The 19482-nt window shown below is 45.3% G+C and overlaps 1 long non-coding RNA gene across 1 annotated transcript in view; it reads left to right on the forward strand.

Moving 5' to 3' along the window:
• LOC143837865 (uncharacterized) overlaps positions 1-19482 on the forward strand; it is a 57078-nt gene that overhangs the window by 14240 nt on the left and 23356 nt on the right. The window contains exon 3 of the long non-coding RNA XR_013231126.1: positions 7100-7203. This is a non-coding gene — a long non-coding RNA (uncharacterized LOC143837865). The remainder of the gene's footprint in view (positions 1-7099; positions 7204-19482) is intronic.

The following is a 19482-nucleotide window of genomic DNA, read 5'->3' on the forward strand; positions in this document are numbered from 1 at the left end:
TGAGAGCGTCCCAGGGGTTATGCAGCCTTTCCCAGAAGTTTGTATGACCTCTTTAGATGTCACTGGAGGCCATTTCCCCTCTTGCTCTACAGGCCAGGTCTCTTTCTCCACAATGGAAATGGTATATGAGCAATTGATTGACTTGCTGGCTCCACTTCTTACTTCTGCGCCCACTTCTCTGAAGGGGTATGTCACCACTCTGGGGGTTCCTTGGAGGCTGAAAAACATTTCTGGGATTCCTCCATGGTCAAAAGGTTGAAAAAGGCTGTCTTAAAATCTTATGAAATATAGAATCAAAGAACAATCATATGGTATGCTATACACACTATCATATACCTTATGAAGATCAATTAGAAAAAGCTTTGTTTTCTACCATCTCTTAGAATTTCCTCCCTTAGATGAATATCATTTTCAATAATTTCTCTAAATAATTTGACCAGGAATTAAGCAGGTCACTAATTAGATTAGGTGTGTGTTAGAACAAAGTGTGATTAATGTTCTGATATATTGAATTTAATCACACACTTCAAATTCAATTATTTGCTGTGAACAGAGAAGATGCAAGCAACCAAAATGAATGTCTGATGACATTGTTTCAGGATCACCTAAGGAGAATTTTCAAATAAAGTGCCATGAATTAGGAAGGGAGGTAAAAAAATAAATAGGAAGAGTGCTTTAAATGATCTGATGCCCATGTTTGATAGTATTTAGAAAGCATCTTTCTCTGTCACTGATTAGGTTGCCAACTCTGGTTGGGGAAGAAGAAGAAGAGTTGGTTCTTATATGCTGCTTTTCTCTACCCGAAGAAGGCTCAAAGCTGCTTACAGTCGCCTTCCCATTCCTCTCCCCACAACAGACACCCTGTGAGGTGGGTGAGGCTGAGAGAGCCCTGATATCACTGCTCGGTCAGAACAGCTTTATCAGTGTCGTGGTGAGCCCAGGGTCACCCAAATGGTTGCATGTGGGGGAGCGCAGAATCGAACCCGGCATGCCAGATTAGAAGTCCGCACTCCTAGCCACTACACCAAACTGGTTACCAGAGATTTGGGGGTGATTCCCCGCTCTTTCTCCACAGTCAGCCAGCTGGGTGACCTTGGGCTCCTCATGGCCCTGATAGTGTTGTTCTGACCAAGCAATAATATCAGGGCTCTCTCAGCCTCACTTACCTCACAGGGTGTCTGTTGCGGGGAGAGGAAAGGGAAGGCGATTGTAAGACTCCTTTGGACATTGAAAAGAAGAGCATAAAAACGAATTCCTCCTCCTCCTCTTCTTCATAATGATATAGAGCAGGAGTCCCCAACTTTTTTGAGCATTCTGACACCTTTGGAATTCTGACACAGTGTGATGGGCGCATCCACAAAATGGCTGCACATGAAGGTGGAACCAGCCATACAACGGCTGCTGCACTTTACCTTCTGTCACACACTGAAGATCTTTGTGCTGCGGTGACAGCTGCTGCCAAAATAACATTTAAAATAAAAGGCATGACACCCAGGCTCTCACAGGTATGTGGAACACGTAACTGCTCTAGAGCTCTTTGATCCATCCCCCTCCCTCACCCCCTCTCTCACAAATACACACACAAACACACACACACGGGCCCCTACCCTGCCCATTTCCACCTCCCCCGTCACTTCCCTGAACTACTCCCCAGTTCCTCCCACCCTACACACACACACACACACACACACACACACCCTCCTTACCTGTTCTCCCAAGAGGGACCCAGCCTTATCTGGCCTGGAGGGCAGCACCTGCACCTGTATCATGGCCCCCAAAGTTCTGAAGGGCAGCAGCTTGGCCCTCTGGAGTCTTGTGGCCTCCACCACAGCCCCCACAGGCCTGTGGGGCAGCACTGGGGCTTAGGCCAGGTATGCAGCCTCTGCCCTGGCCCCCAGAAGCCTGCTGGGTGGTACTGTGGCTTTGGCCAGGTATACGGCTTCCACCCCGGCCTGCAGAGTAGTGACGTGGCTTTGGCCAGGTGCATGGCCTCCACCTCAGGCCCTAGAGGCCTCTGACTCCACTGGCTGCCTCCCTCTCTCCCTCATGGCCAGTGCCTCGGCTTCCACCTACACTGACCTCCTCCCTCCCTACCACTTCTGTCTCGCTCCCTGGTGTGAGACTATAGACATCATGTCTGTACCCATTTCTGTCCCAGGAGGTGTCCCTGAAGATGTGTTCCACATCAAAAATATGCCCAGCTATTCCAATATCCAGTGGAAAATAATTAGCCTTGCTGGGCAAAAGCCCCATCTGGTCCTGGCCATTTTCTAAAAATATTTGGTGGGTGTCAGGAAAGGTGTCAGTGGTCACAATGGTGCTATAGAGTTAATCTTCCAAAGCAGTTTCTCCTGCAGAACTGATCTCTATAGTGTGAACATCAGCTGTAATTTTAGGAGATCAGCAGGCCTCACCTGGAGGCTGACAATGTCAATCTTTGGAATAGATTATTTATTTCCCTTGCTCTGAAGACCTAGCGTACAAAAGGGATATTTCTAGCATACAATAGATTATTTGGAAAGTTGTACACTGTAAAGATATTTGAAATTACTTGTCCTTGTTTTCATTATTTTAGAACCCCAGGGATGCCAAGTATCTAGGCTTCAGCACTCAGCAACACTGGGGGGATGATGGACAGGAACTAAATGATGGTCTCGGCATTACCAATTTTAAATCATTTGTCTCAGGTTCTACAAAGTCTTCCATCATCCCCTCCTAGCACGCATAAAAAGAAAGTAAATACCACCATTGACTTTTTTTTGGCACCTTTCTGCTTTTTGTCATATAGCAGGTTTGCCACAGAAACATGATGAAGGAGCAGAGCTTCCACATGGCTCAGTGATTCATTTGTTTGTTTTATTTAAAACATTTTTCCTGCTCACAAGTTCACCTCAAACAAGACCGACTCTCCCCACCCTTCTCCCAGGAATATGAGCAAGTAACCAAGTTTAAATGGATTCAGGGCATTTCTCCCACTAGCTCTCCTCCATACTCAGACTTTTCTATATAATTTCCCCTTAGCCGAGGAGGGAAGCAGTTTATAAACCTTCTAGGTCATTACAGGTCAATTAAGAAAGGCAACAAAAAAGAAGCCCTTTCCCTACATTCCGTTCGAACAAGAATTTTTAAAAATATAGACAGCTGAGGGGAACTATACAACCAAAACTCTGCAACATGGCAAACATTTCTGGTTGGGTCAACAACAGCGCTAGAGCAGTGGTCCCCAACCTGCGGGCCGCGGCCCGGTGCCGGGCCGCGAAGGCTATGGCGCCGGGCCGCGGCTCCCTCTCCCCGCCCCCCCCCGCCACAGTAAAAAACTTCCCAGGCCGCAAGCTTGCGGCCCGGGAAGCTTCTTACTGCGAGAGGGCGGGGAGAGAGAATCAGGGCCGGGCCGCGCGGCCGTGGCCCAATGCGTGGGCGTGGCCCGCGGGTGCGGCCCGATGCCCTGCCGGTCCCCAGCCTCAGAAAGGTTGGGGACCACTGCACTAGAGAACAATACTTGTTATTCACCTAGTATCGCAGTGAGAAAGGCAGACTATAAATGAAAATAACAATCCAGCCAACTTTCCCACTCATAATCTTGTATAATGCTTGCTGGCAACATTACAAATTGCTTCTGACCTAGACTTATTCTACACACATTGGATAATGTACTTTCAATGCACTTTAGAAGCAGATTCTCCTGTTCTGCATAGGAAAATCCAGCTGCAAAAGCACATTGAAGTGCATTATCCAACACTAGATTTAAAGCCCATTTTAGTTTTTAATAAAATGGGCGCTAGACTGACCTTGTGGGCGTCGTCCGTGGTTGTTTGTCAGCTCAGGCGCGGTGGGGTGACGATCCTAAGGCTGCAAGGGCGCTGCAGCGGCGGCGAGAAGGCGGGAGGGCCCTGGATGGCAACGGTAGCCATTTCCATGCATCTCCCGGCCATTGGAGCGGCCAGGAGAAGGCGGCACGGCCCCCCCCCCCACCGAGATCCATGGAGAGGCTTGTTGCGGCGCGGCGCCAAGAAGGCGGGAGGGCGGTGGCCGGGCACGGCAGCGATCTTCAGCCACCCCCCGGCCATTGGAGCGGCCGGGAGAAGGCGGCGCGCCCCCCCCCACCGCGAGCCATGGAGAGGCTTCTTCCAGCGCGACGCGGCAGCCCTGCTCCTTCCCCCGCATCGACTCAGGCGGCTGTGCGGCTGGAAAGGAGCAGGGCCGCTGCGTCTGCGACGCGGCAGCCCTGCTCCTTCCCCCGCATCGACTCGGAGGCAATGGCGGCCAAGGAGGCAATGGGGAGGCGCGCGAAGCCTCCTTGGTCCAGGATTGACACTCGGAGGAGCGAATCAGGAGCCGCTTCGCGGCTCCTGATTCGCTCCTCCGAGTTTTTATCCCGGACTGAGCCCGCCCTAACTCCTCCCCAACAGCCCTTAGCGTTTTATTTAGTCGGTTTAGGCGGTTTAAAGATGTGCAGAATGAGCCCAGGTCAAATTAGTATTTTTGAAGGCCAGTCTGCACAATGACCAATGTTGCTAAATGTTTGCAGTATGCAGAAACGCTATATTTAATTTTGGAATTTCATCATTCCGCATACCTTCAATTCTAGTGGCATATTGAAGTCCCAGTAGTGGCGGGAGGGCGGCGGCCGGGCAAGGCAGCGATCTTCAGCCGCCCCCCGGCCATTGGAGCGGCCGGGAGAAGGCGGCGCGCCCCCCCCCCACCGCGAGCCATGGAGAGGCTTCTTCCAGCGCGACGCGGCAGCCCTGCTCCTTCCCCCGCATCGACTCGGGCGGCTGTGTGGCTGGAAAGGAGCAGGGCCGCCGCGTCTGTGACGCAGCAGCCCTGCTCCTTCCCCCGCATTGACTTGGGCGGCTGTGCGGCTGGAAAGGAGCAGGGCCGCTGTGTCTGCGACGCGGCGGCCCTGCTCCTTCCCCCGCATCGACTTGGAGGCAATGGCGGCCAAGGAGGCAATGGGGAGGCGCGCTTTGCGCGCCTCCCCATTGTCTCCTTGGTCCAGGATTGACACTCGGAGGAGCGAATCAGGAGTCGCTTCGCGGCTCCTGATTCGCTCCTCCGAGTTTTTATCCCGGACTGAGCCCGCCCTAACTCCTCCCCAACAGCCCTTAGCGTTTTATTTAGTCGGTTTAGGCGGTTTAAAGATGTGCAGAATGAGCCCAGGTCAAATTAGTATTTTTGAAGGCCAGTCTGCACAATGACCAATGTTGCTAAATGTTTGCAGTATGCAGAAACGCTATATTTAATTTTGGAATTTCATCATTCCGCATACCTTCAATTCTAGTGGCATATTGAAGTCCCAGTAGTGGTCTATTCATTCCCCACAGGTTTCCGGTCTCGCTGGAATCGCAACAAAGGAGGCAATATTTTTCCACGCTTCTTCTCGCCCCTGGCCGTCAATCAAACAGAACAGCCAATGAACTGTTGTGTTCGTGCTCCCAAAAAGCCCCTTTCCCTTTAAAAACTGTTTTTTTAAACCTGAAAACACCAGTAGCAAAGAGTATTTGTTCATTCGATGTCTCAAGACCTTTTTCGCTGGCATAGGAGCTGGCGCTTAATCGTTTACATGCTCTTCAAGTTAAAAAAAAATCCCCCCCATGGGTGCAACTTCTGGCCGGAATTACGGGCTGTGCCGAACAGGGGGCTGTACTGTGCTCAGGAACTTTAAAGACAATTGCAGACGGGAGCTTTGTTTTACTGTTAAGCACTTCTGAATTGCTTGTGGAGGGACTTCAGCCAGAGAAGCCTCACTTATTCGTTGCTTCCGCCGGTTTAAGGGGGAAAAAATGGCGATTGCATCTCTGGAAGCTCGGGGGTGAGAGCTAGGGAGGGACATTCTTTCTACCACTATTATGAGAATGCACATGTCTTTCGCTGATGTGTTGCTGGAGTTTGGCAGGAGTTTTGTGGTTTGTTTACAATGTCATGCAGAATGTTAAATTAATAGCGTTTACAAAAGGTAAGACTTTGGCTACATTTAAGTTGTGTGGAATGGACCTGAGAGGTAAAGCTCTGCTAGATACTTCATTGGGTTCTGACTCTAGGGCCATTCCTGTCAAGTGCAAACCTCTGCACTAGCATTCTTAAATAATCACAATTTTAAATGTTTCCATACAACTTTTTGCCTTTCCACAAGTAGATCTGAATTTAGTGCCCTGTTTACAAATCTGTTTTTTCCATGATTCCCCCCCCTTTGGATCTGAACTGGCAGTGTTTCAGTGAGGCATTCTTGATTTCAATTTCCCCCCACCTTCCTTTTGTGTTGTCAGTATTATTTGTTCATCACTACCCACCCCCCTTCGTTGTTCCCTGAGCAATCTGCTAATTTTTAAAGAGTAATGTTGATAGTGTTATAAAACAATTTTTTTTCATTATATTATAGCCATGTTATACCTTTGGGACAAAACAAGCAGCAATGTTTCATGTAGCCCTCTCCATACAATTACCTGTCTATGAAGTTTCTTTCCTTTTTTGGGGGTGGGTGGATAGATTTTGATGGCATGCACTTATATTCTTTCCTCAGTCTCCCTCCCTTCTCTTTGCTTATCACTTCCAGTTATTTATTTTTTATACAATGTTATGATGATGTTATAACATCACTGCATTGGCAAACAAAGGAAGGTTCCATCCCTGACGAAGTGCAACAGAACATTTAGCATGCTTCATAATTATTGAATTACACTGTTATGAACTGGTGTATCCAGTTCAATGATCGCCAACCATCTTCTTAGTTGTTGACTAAGGAGGAGGGGTGGACCTTTGAAATAGTGGCAACCATATTGTCCCCCATGATGCATCCAGACTTTTAAAAATGTTATGATGTTATAACATTACTGCACATACGCAGAAGAAAGGAGGTTCCATTGCTGATGAAGTACGTGATGACACAGCTTTTTGTAGAACACAAAGGAAGGGTCAGCTCTGAATTCAAGAAAAAATTCCCTGAAATGAATGCCCTTTTGCAAAAGAGGTACTGCAAAGTTGGAGCAGCAGTTGAGGATTCTGCTTGCTGGGGGGGAAACAGCAACAATGAGTTGCAGGAAAGGTCTGGGAATGTTGACTCTCAAAAGCTTATACCTCCAAAATCTTGTTCATCTCAAAGGTTCTACTGGACTCACAGATAAGCTCTCCTACTGCAGACCAACATTTGAAGCAATCTTCATGGAATAACTTGTACCTCATCTGGAGACCCTTGCTTTGGTTCTTGTAAGTATATATGAATTCTTGTGTGTTTGCCAACTCAGTCTGATTTGCACAAATAGCAGACTGCATGGTAATATTACACCTGCATCACAAGACTGCTAGTGGTGTGGGAGATGATGGTTGAAGAAAATATTTAGCAAAACCGAAGAAAATTTTGACAGTCTAAAAATGGGTTAAAGAGACTGCTAGGCTGGAACCTCTCTATAACATTATGTTACTGATTGTTTACTTTCAATTCCTTTCCTAATAATTTCTGAGTATAAATGGAAGTTCCTATTTATTCCTGCTCTTCAGTGTACAGGCCATCTGCTACATTCAATTTTAGAAATCACCGCTCTTACCTTTGCCCATTATAAAATGGATTAACAGTACTGTCTTCACTGCACAGCATATGAAGAAGGAATTATCTGGCTCCCCATTCAAAATGGCTAAATTAACTTTAGAGTAAGCTGAACCAGCCTTGGTTTAGAGGCAGATATCCTTGTCAGCAGAGTTTTAGCACCAAAGCAGCACTTTGAAGATGGAATGTATCAGGAGCAGAGGTAGAGAAAGATTTTGGTTGACTCATATGTTCCTAATTCTGTACTAACAACACCCACTGGTGAGACAAATTAGAGGAAAGCATGTTTTCTGATGAAAGAGCCTAATATCATAATTGCACATAAAGCTCCATGCATACTTAAACAGTTTGTAATCCTCTAAACCAGATGCTTTATAATGGGGCTATTATACTTGCCTTGGGCTGCCGGTGAGCATTAAAAGTTCATCTACCAAGATGGGTATGTGCAAACCAGAAGATTGATTGATCCCTTGGTGCATCTCCATAGGATTGTCATGAGCTACATTTGGCTGGGTGGGCTAACTTGTGCAAGCCTGGCTTAGAGAAAGTGGAGAATGTCTCAAGAAACTAGTTTTTAGTTTTTACACCTATGAAGAAAGCCATAGATTTAAAAAGTTATTGCTTTATTTTTAACCAACTGTTAAACTTGGGCCTCTCAGAAGGAAGGAGCTTTTTTGTCATTTTTGCTAGCAAATAAGTGTGGCAAGAAAATCATTTTTTCCCTGCACAGAATTGTCCTGAGGGGTCCTAAGCTCACCCCATCCCCTGCTAAGGTTCAACTGAATACTACGCAGCCCTATACCCTAGTTTCACTCACCAAGTTTAGCAGATATATACACTGAGGTACCACAGCTTGTTCACTAACTGCTAAGAGGCTTAACCAGAAGCTGCCGCAGCTATGACTTCAGACCAAGGCTGAACTTCTCTGCAGATTCTTGCTATCATGCAGTTTTAAATAATTCTAAGAGGAATGATTGCAATTCCTATGGTCATACTAAAATGAATAGACTGAACAAAAGCATGTCAGGAAGAATGAATTATATTGTTGACTGCAAATATAAACTTTTTAAAGGATTTGTTGTTGTTATGTGCGAAGTCGTGTCCGACCCATCGCGACCCCATGGACAATGATCCTCCAGGCCTTCCTGTCCTCTACCATTCCCCGGAGTCCATTTAAGTTTGCACCTACTGCTTCAGTGACTCCATCCAGCCACCTCATTCTCTGTCGTCCCCTTCTTCTTTTGCCCTCGATCGCTCCCAGCATTAGGCTCTTCTCCAGGGAGTCCTTCCTTCTCATGAGGTGGCCAAAATATTTGAGTTTCATCTTCAGGATCTGGCCTTCTAAAGAGCAGTCAGGGCTGATCTCCTCTAGGACTGACCGGTTTGTTCGCCTTGCAGTCCAAGGGACTCGCAAGAGTCTTCTCCAGCACCACAGTTCAAAAGCCTCAATTCTTTGACGCTCGGCCTTCCTTATGGTCCAACTTTCGCAGCCATACATTGCAACTGGGAAGACCATAGCCTTGACTAAACGCACTTTTGTTGGCAGGGTGATGTCTCTGCTTTTTAGGATGCTGTCTAGATTTGCCATAGCTTTCCTCCCCAGGAGCAAGCGTCTTTTAATTTCTTTGCTGCAGTCCCCATCTGCAGTGATCTTGGAGCCCAGGAAAATAAAATCTGCCACTATCTCCATTTCTTCCCCTTCTATTTGCCAGGAATTGAGAGGGCTGGATGCCATGATCTTTGTTTTCTTGATGTTGAGTTTCAAGCCAACTTTCGCACTCTCCTCCTTCACCCGCATCAACAGGCTCTTTAGTTCCTCGTCACTTTCTGCCATTAGAGTGGTATCATCTGCATATCTGAGGTTGTTGATATTTCTCCCTGCAATCTTGATCCCAATTTGTGACTCCTCTAATCCCGCATTTCTCATGATGTGCTCTGCATACAAGTTAAATAGGCAAGGCGACAGTATACAGCCTTGCCGAACTCCTTTCTCAATTTTGAACCAGTCAGTGATTCCATGTTCAGTTCTCACTGTTGCTTCTTGACCTGCATATAAATTTCTCAAGAGACAAATAAGATGCTCTGGTATTCCCATCTCTTTAAGAACTTGCCACAATTTGTTGTGCTCCACACAATCAAAGGCTTTAGCATAGTCAATGAAGCAGAAGTAGATGTTCTTCTGGTACTCCCTAGCTTTCTCCATGATCCAGCGTATGTTGGCAATTTGATCTCTAGTTCCTCTGCCTCTTCGAAATCCTGCCTGTACTTCTGGAAGTTCTCGGTCCACATATTGCTGGAGCCTAGCTTGTAGGATTTTGAGCATAACTTTGCTAGCATGAGAAATTAGTGCAATGGTGCGGTAGTTTGAACATTCTTTGGCATTGCCCTTCTTTGGGATTGGAATGTAAACTGACCTTTTCCAATCCTGTGGCCATTGTTGAGTTTTCCAAATTTGCTGGCATATTGAGTGTAGCACTTTTACTGCATCGTCCTTTAAGATTTTGAATAGTTCAACTGGAATGCTGTCACCACCACTAGCTTTATTGTTGCTCAGACTTCCTAAGGCCCATTTGACTTCACATTCCAGGATGTCTGGCTCCAGGTCAGTAACTACCCCATTGTGGTCATCAGGGATGTTAAGCTTGCTCTTGTATAGTTCTTCTGTATAATTTTGCCACCTTTGTTTAATCTCTTCTGCTTCTGTGAGGTCCCTACCATTTTGGTCCCTTATCATACCCATCTTTGCATGAAACGTTCTCTTCATATCTCCAATTTTCTTGAAAAGATCTCTGGTCCTCCCGATTCTATTGTTTTCTTCTATTTGTTTGCACTGTTCATTTAAGAAGGCATTCTTATCTCTTCTAGCTTTTCTCTGGAATTCTGCATTTTAAAGGATAGGTTCTTCTATAAACACCTTCTTTCTTCTTTTTATCCTTTAGCTGGTGATTGGTAGAGCAGGTTGTCCTCTCAGCCCATACGCTGCTGTAGGTGTCGCTGGATTTTTTGCCTTGTTTATAATACGTTTCCACTCTTGGCATTTGGTGGCAGTAGTTTGGGCCATGTAGATAGTCAATTGCTGGTTTCTAAGGTCTTCCTCGATCTGTTTAAGCCATGTTTTCTTTGGCGCCAGTTGTTGGATCTTCCATTCAGCTGGTTGTTCTCGCCAGAAGAGTTTATGAGGCAGTCTGCTGGTGTTCATTCTGCAGACATGGCCAAACCATTGCAGTCTGCGCTTTTGGATTTGCTCTTTAATTTGCAGCTGGTTGTCACATTTTGTCTGAATTGCCTCGTTTCGATTATGATCACATAGAGAGACACCCGGAATCTGCCACAGACATCTCATTTGGAAGGTCTCGAGTTTGTTTATGTAAGCTTTTAGTAAAGTCCATGTTTCTGATCCATATAGGAGGATTGGCAGGATTATCCGTAAGAGATAAACTTTGGTCTTGAGATAGATGTTTGTCTTCTTCCAGAGGCACCATTTGAGTGGGCAAATGCTGATGTTGCTTGGCCAATCCTCTTGTGGGCTTTAGTGGTAGACTAGTCCTTAAGCCTGCTTTACCTGAAATACAGTGGGCGCTAGGATCCCTCGAAGTCCTCTCCTGAGGCCTTGTAGCCCTGCCCCGGCCACGAAGCCCTCTCCCCCACTCCCGGCCCAGTTTCCCGGGGCCTCTGGGCCTACCTTGCCTCTCGGCGGCCAGCACAGGAATGGCTACCGTGGGGCAAAGGTGGCTGACGTTGGGAGGTGGGCTTCGTGCCTCCCAACTGGTCAGGCCTGGGACCAACTGATCAGTCCTGGCCCCTTGGCCCCAGACTGACAAGCAGAGGGCTAGACTGACAAGTGGATTGGGCCTTACTGTTTTATTTATACTGTTCCTGTGGAGCGGTTTAAAGATGACACTTTCTTTTCTTGCAGCAACAAGCCTAAGTATTTAAATTCTTTGACTTGCTTGATTTGGGCTCCATTGAGGTGTACATTTGTTGGTGATCCATCTGTGGTTATGACTTTGGTTTTATACACATTTATTTTTAAGCCGTTAGATTGGGCAATGAAGGAAACATCATAGAGGATGTTAGTAGCCTCTGCATCTGTATTGACAAATATGGCACTATCATCTGCAAACATTAGATCTGTCAAGAAGTTGTTTTGGCCATATTGAACTCCATGGCTATTCTTGAATGCTTTTCTCATAATGGCATCAACTACGGTTAAAAATTATCAGCACCTTATACTAGTAACTATGGAGAAATAGAACTTATTTGTTTTAAAGGATCTTTGAGTACTAGGCCGGGTTGCTATCATACAGGTGGGGCTTGGAGTTCTCCTGGAATTACAATGTATCTCCAGAAATCAGTTCCCCTGGAAGAAATGGCAGCTTCAGAAGGTAAACTTTACAATATCACATCCCTACTGTGCTCCCTCTCATACCTAAATTCTATCCTCCCCAGGCTCTACTCCAATCTCCCAGGATTTCATGAGCTGGAGATGGCAGCCCTGTTGTAGGTGCTAGAGATAAGCACCAGGCAAGAACAGGTGTTCTGTTCTCTTTATCAACTAGTGATTGTTGGAGACAGAGTACTCATTTTTTAAAAAAATTACTGCCTTTCTCCCCAGTGGAGACCCAAAGGGGCTTACATCATTCACCTCTCCTCCATTTTATCCTCATAACAACCCTATGAGGTAGGTTAGGTTGTGAGTATGTGACTGGCCCAAGTTTACCCAGCAAGCTTCCATGTCATGAATGGGGATTTGAATCTGGATTTACCTGATACCAGTCCAACACTTCTAATCCCTGTACTGCGCTAGGTTTAAATTCAATTCTAGCAAGGTAGCTCTCACATGCTTAATCTGTTGCATAGGTACCAGCAGAATAACATGAGGTGCTGCTGATTTCACTTTCCTTCCCTTTACATAGTCTCCTGAGATGGAAATAGTAAGCAATCCATTAAACAAATCAGACATGGACACTTGCTGTTAGTGGTGCTGCCCTCAATGTTTAGTTTGAGAAGGATACTTTTGAATTAAAACATATGTTTCTTTCCCTTGTTTCATATATTTTTTGTTCCTTTCTAAATGAGATAGACTGCCATGAATTGTCTAATCAATCCCAAAGGTATTCCCATCCTCCAGAATATAATTGAGCAAATTAGCATAAGGCAGCAGCATTTGCCAGTTTAAACTAGTGGGAAATTGAATTTTTAGTACATTATAAATACAGGCAACAAGTCTGGTTCTTAAACCCTCACATACAATATAAATTGCCTTGTTTTTTTTTGCCAACTGCAGACCAGTAAAAAACAATGACAGCTGCTACCAAGATGCCATTGTGATGGTATTCAGTTCCTTTCAGGGAGTAATCACAAAATAAGCAAATCATCTCATTTGTCTAAAATTTGTCCACTGTAAATAATTTTTATCAGCATTTATCATCATTTTATCACACCTGTTTAAGATATTAAAGTCATGTGTATATAAAAAGTTGATTAAATTTACAAATTTCAAAGCATTTTAAAACTTCAGATTTATATTTATTCCTTAACAGTGTGTCGGCATTATAAAATATGCACATCTAACTCTTTGTCTTTTTCTAAAATCCAGCCCTCCTCTCCCAAAATGGCCAATCATGGGCCTGGAGGGGGTGGGAAGGGAAGGGGCCTTCAGGGGGCATGTACACAGCTATGCTTCCCAAGTATATTCGGCATGATTTCAACACTTCTGGAGTTTCTCAAAGCCAGAAGACTGTTTCAGGGGGTTCTCAATGGTTGAGAAAGGCTGATCTATGAAATGAGATCTGGCACACAAAAGTTTATACAATTATAAGGATCTTGCTGGGGTGGCTATTGTCAGTAGAGTCTACTTGGCGGCATCCCCATACCATCTGACTGGCCAATGTTGGAATCAAGATGCTCTCCATCTCCCAGAAGGAGCCAAATTCTATATTACTGGAAGATGATACCAACAATGTGAAAGGAAACTTTCCATACTTTAATAGTTTTACTAGTTTTGTGGTCTGTGCAGAGCTGTTAAGATTATGACTTTGATTTTAATAGGAATCAGAACTCATATATGGAATTCCCCTGCCCCCAAGCAGTTAGTATATGAAGAGAGATATTAATGCCATTGGCCCAATATCTCTTGATGAAGAGAGGGAAAAACTGTTTCAGAGAGGACAAAACTATGTACTTATTGTTTTGTGCATTGCCACTTGTCAGTTGATGAACAAATAGTATTAGATGATGGTGTTATTCTCCCAGCTCATCATAGCATGTTCGCATCCTCCACTTCCAATCCAGACAGCTCATTAGTTGCAACTTAGCTGCCATGTCCATAGAAATGTGCAGGTCAGGTCTGAGTTGTTAAATGAGCAACAGCTAGACTCTGGCCTTACTCTGGTGATGTAGTGCATGGGCTATGACTTTTATTCCAACTAATTAAGCATCAGTGATCTTTATGCCAAGGGATGAATTATGCATTTGTTTCCACAGAACCTTTATTAATCTGGACTCCCACTGCTCAACATACATACACACACATACACACACAGAGAATTAAGAACTAATCAGTGTTAATTGTTAAGAAGTGCCATGATGTACATTAGTGTTCAAATATAACTAAAAAATTGATTTGATGAAAATATTTGCACTATAAACAATATACTCCAATCATCCTGTTAGCAGGAGGTAATTCTTCTGCCATAAAACCAATTGAACAAATCAATGTAGGTCAGCAACCTTGAGCTGGGAGATAAATAGCTCTATTCAGAAGGACTTGTCTGGCTTCTTCTAAATCTTTTTAATGTTCAGTCATTTCTTTTGCTCAATAACACAGAATCATAAAGTTGTAAGGGGCCTTCGGGGAGGGCGGTATATAAATCTAAATAAATAAATAAATAAATAAATAAATACAGGCCATCTAGTCCAACCCCCTGCTCAACGCAGGATCAGCCCAAAGCACCCTAAAGCATCCAAGAAAAATGTGTATCCAACCTTTGCTTGAAGACTGCCAGTGAGGGGGAGCTCACCACCTCCTTAGGCAGCCTATTCCACTGCTGAACTACTCTGACTGTAAACAACTTTTTCCTGATATCTTGCCTATATCGTTGTAGTTTAAACCCATTATTGCGTGTCCTTTCCTCTGCAGCCAACGGAAACAGCATCCTGCCCTCCTCCAAATGACAACCTTTCAAATACTTAAAGAGGGCTATCATGTCCCCACTCAACCTCCTTTTCTCCAGGCTGAACATTCCCAAGTCCCTCAATCTATCTTCATAGGGCTTGGTCCCTTGGCCCCAGATCATCCTCGTCGCTCTCCTCTGTACCCTTTCAATTTTATCTACGTCCTTCTTGAAGTGAGGCCTCCAGAACTGCACACAGTACTCCAGGTGTGGTCTGACCAGTGCCGTATACAATGGGACTATGACATATTGTGATTTTGATGTGATGCCCCTGTTGATACAGCCCAAAATGGCATTTGCCTTTTTTACCGCTGCATCACACTGCCTGCTCATGTTTAGCTTACAATCCACAAGTACCCCAAGGTCTCGTTCACACACAGTGTTACCTAGAAATGTGTCCCCCATCCAGTAGGCATGCTTTTCATTTTTCTGACCCAGATGCAGAACTTTACACTTATCTTTATTAAATTGCATCTTGTTCTCATTTGCCCATTTTTCCATTATGTTCAGATCTCGTTGAACTCTGTCCCTATCTTCTGGAGTATTTGCCAGTCCTCCCAATTTGGTGTCGTCTGCAAACTTGATGAGTAGTCCTTCCACCCCCTCATCTAGATCATTAATAAATATGTTAAAAAGTACCCGACCGAGCCCTGAGCCCTGAGGTACCCCACTACTCACTTCCCTCCAGTCTGATTGTGCTAGTAAAGAATGAACCCCAAATATATAATACTCTACTGACCATTTGTAATTCCTCAGTGATCAATAAAAATGAAGGGAAATGATTTTTCATTAGATCATTATTTGTCTGAGCAACTCAAAATGATCTTTCTATTTTGCTTCACAATAGTTTTATGCAATTCTAAAGCTTATGTATGTCTACACTAACCAAAACCAATAAAAGATAAAAATTTTATTCATTAATAGGGGTGAAGCCTGCTTTAAAAGTGGGAGCCGGCAGCAGGCTCCCTGACAGTTGTCACCATGGTGGGGGGGGCAGTTGCCTGCATGGAGGTGGGAGGCCGGCCTAAATAGAGGGTAGCTGTAGGGGAGGTGGGGAGGCCAACCAGACAGGCAGGCCTTTGTGGTGGAGGCTGGCAGTGTTCCTTGCCCCATGCGGAAGCATGGAAGAGCCTCTAATTGACCCTCAGTGGGGGAGGGCCCTCCCAATGAGGGCCAGCCAGCAGTCCACCAGTGATTCCTGATAGCGCAACAGCTCCTCTGAGTGGCTGTTGGGGGAGAGCCCTCCCCCCAAAGGCTAATCAGAGGGCTAGCACACCATTGGAAGTACCCTGCACATTTTATGTGGGATGATGATGATGATCGACTAGGGCCAGGGCCATTTCAGTCCTGGCCCCAACCTGGTGGAATGAACTCCCAGGTGAGCTGCGGGCCCTGCAGTCCCTTGCTGCTTTCCGCAGGGCCTGAAAAATGGAGCTCTTCTACCAGGTCTATGGTTGAGGCCAGGTTAGTGCAGGAAGAGCACTCGGGGTCCCTCTGTTTGCCAACAACGGACACCACATGGTTAGAGAACCGCACTCAAAGAGTTGTGTCAATGGTGTTTCATCAGACTGGAGAGAGGTGAGTAGCGGGGTACCTCAGGGCTCGGTGCTTGGCCCGGTACTTTTTAACATATTTATTAATGATCTAGATGAGGGGGTGGAGGGACTACTCATCAAGTTTGCAGATGACACCAAATTGGGAGGACTGGCAAATACTCCGGAAGATAGAGACAGAGTTCAACGAGATCTGAACACAATGGAAAAATGGACAAATGAGAACAAGATGCAATTTAATAAAGATAAGTGTAAAGTTCTGCATCTGGGTCAGAAAAATGAAAAGCATGCCTACTGGATGGGGGATACGCTTCTAGGTAACACTGTGTGTGAACAAGACCTTGGGGTACTTGTGGATTGTAAACTAAACATGAGCAGGCAGTGTGATGCAGCGGTAAAAAAGGCAAATGCCATTTTGGGCTGTATCAACAGAGGCATTACATCAAAATCACAAGATGTCATAGTCCCATTGTATACGGCACTGGTCAGACCACACTTGGAGTACTGTGTGCAGTTCTGGAGGCCTCACTTCAAGAAGGACGTAGATAAAATTGAAAGGGTACAGAAGAGAGCGACGAGGATGATCTGGGGCCAAGGGACCAAGCCCTATGAAGATAGGTTGAGGGACTTGGGAATGTTCAGCCTGGAGAAAAGGAGGTTGAGAGGGGACATGATAGCCCTCTTTAAGTATTTGAAAGGTTGTCACTTGGAGGAGGGCAGGATGCTGTTTCTGTTGGCTGCAAAGGAGAGGACACGCAGTAATGGGTTTAAACTTCAAGTACAACGATATAGGCTAGATATCAGGAAAAAAAAATTCACAGTCAGAGTAGTTCAGCAGTGGAATAGGCTACCTAAGGAGGTGGTGAGCTCCCCCTCACTGGCAGTCTTCAAGCAAAGGTTGGATACACACTTTTCTTGGATGCTTTAGGATGCTTAGGGCTAATCCTGCGTTGAGCAGGGGGTTGGACTAGATGGCCTGTATGGCCAACTCTATGATTCTATGATTCTATGATATGATGTGTCTCTCTTCTCTCCTCCCTCTAATAGATGAATAGGTACCGCCTATGAATAGGTTGAAGGTACCGCCATCTTACCTGTTGTTGATGATCAATGTTGTTGTTATAGTCCTTTTAATGGGGTTTTGACGGGCCTTTGTGGGGTTTTAGTCGGACATATGTGAACAGCCAAGAACCTTTGGGAGTGGTGGTCAATAAACAAACAAACAAATAAACAAACAAATAAAACAAATGGTGTCAGAATCAGGTTACATTTTCAGTGGTCCAATTAGTTCATAGAATCATAGAATCATAGAATCATAGAGTTGGAAGGGGCCATACAGGCCATCTAGTCCAACCCCCTGCTCAACGCAGGATTAGCCCTAAGCATCCTAAAGCATCCAAGAAAAGTGTGTATCCAACCTTTGCTTGAAGATTTCCAGTGAGGGGGCGCTCACCACCTCCTTAGGCAGCCTATTCCACTGCTGAACTACTCTGACTGTCCTTCTTGAAGTGAGGCCTCCAGAACTGCACACAGTACTCCAGGTGTTGTCTGACCAGTGCCGTATACAATGGGACTATGACATCTTGTGATTTTGATGTGATGCCTCTGTTGATACAGCCCAAAATGGCATTTGCCTTTTTTACCGCTGCATCACACTGCCTGCTCATGTTTAGTTTACAATCCACAAGTACCCCAAGGTCTCGTTCACACACAGTGCTACCTAGAAGCGTATCCCCCATCCAGTAGGCATGCTTTTCATTTTTCTGACCCAGATGCAGAACTTTACACTTATCTTTATTAAATTGCATCTTGTTCTCATTTGCCCATTTTTCCATTGTGTTCAGATCTCGTTGAACTCTGTCTCTATCTTTCGGAGTATTTGCCAGTCCTCCCAATTTGGTGTCATCTGCAAACTTGATGAGTAGTCCCTCCACCCCCTCATCTAGATCATTAATAAATATGTTAAAAAGTACCGGGCCGAGCACCGAACCCTGAGGTACCCCGCTACTCACCTCTCTCCAGTCTGATGAAACACCATTGACAACAACTCTTTGAGTGCGGTTCTCTAACCCATTCCCTATCCACCTAACGATCTGAAAATCCAGATTGCAGTCCTTCAACTTATCCATCAGAACATCATGGGGAACCTTGTCAAAAGCTTTACTAAAATCCAAGTAAATGACATCAACCAAATTTCCCCGATCCAGCAAACCTGTTACTTGGTCAAAAAAGGAAACTAGGTTGGTCTGGCAGGACCTGTTGGAGACAAATCCATGCTGACTTCCTTGGATCACCAAATTGTCCTCCAGATGTTTGCAGATCGCTCCCTTTAATATCTGCTCCATTATCTTCCCCACAACAGAGGTCAGACTCACTGGTCTGTAGTTTCCCGGGTCATCCTTCCTCCCTTTTTTGAAGATCGGAATAACGTTAGCTCTTTTCCAGTCCTCCGGGACATCTCCAGTCCTTAAAGAGGTTCCGAAGATGATGGACAAGGGCTGTGCAAGTTCTCTGGAAAGTTCTTTGAGTACTCTCGGGTGCATTTCATCTGGACCAGGGGATTTGAACTCATCCAGTGCAGCTAAATGCCTCTCGATAACCTCTCTATCCATGTTAACCTGCCACCCAGACACTGTCCTTTCGCTACAGCCATCTCTAGACGTGCCTAAACACTTTGACTTGTGGGAAATAACAGATGTAAAATAGGCACTAAGCCTTTCTGCTTTCTCTGCATCTTTCGTTAGAGTTTGTCCATCCGCACCCAACAGCGGGCCTATTGCCTCATTTACTTTACGTTTGCTCCTCACGTAACTGAAAAATCTTTTCTTGTTACAGTGGGCTTCCCTGGCCAATCTTAGCTCACTCTCAGCTTTGGCCTTTCTGATGATTGATCTACAGTGCCTAGTAACCTGTAGGTACTCTTCTTTAGAGCTCCGTCCTTCCCTCCATTTCCTGAACATTTTCCTTTTCTTTCTTAGTTCCTCTTGAAGTTCTCTGTTCATCCAAATAGGCTTCTTAGGAGCTCCTGCATTTTCATCTTTCTGGGATAGTCATTGATTGAGCATGCAATAGCTCTTGTTTGAGTAGCGCCCACCCTTCACATGCTCCCTTCCCTTCCAGCATTCTCGTCCATGGTATGACACTCTGAGTTTATTAAAGTTTGCCCTACGAAAATCCAACATCCGCGTCTGGCTACAAGCTTCCTTGGCTCCCC

Source organism: Paroedura picta, chromosome 1 (genome assembly GCF_049243985.1).
Source record: "Paroedura picta isolate Pp20150507F chromosome 1, Ppicta_v3.0, whole genome shotgun sequence".
Taxonomy (NCBI): Eukaryota; Metazoa; Chordata; class Lepidosauria; order Squamata; family Gekkonidae; genus Paroedura; species Paroedura picta.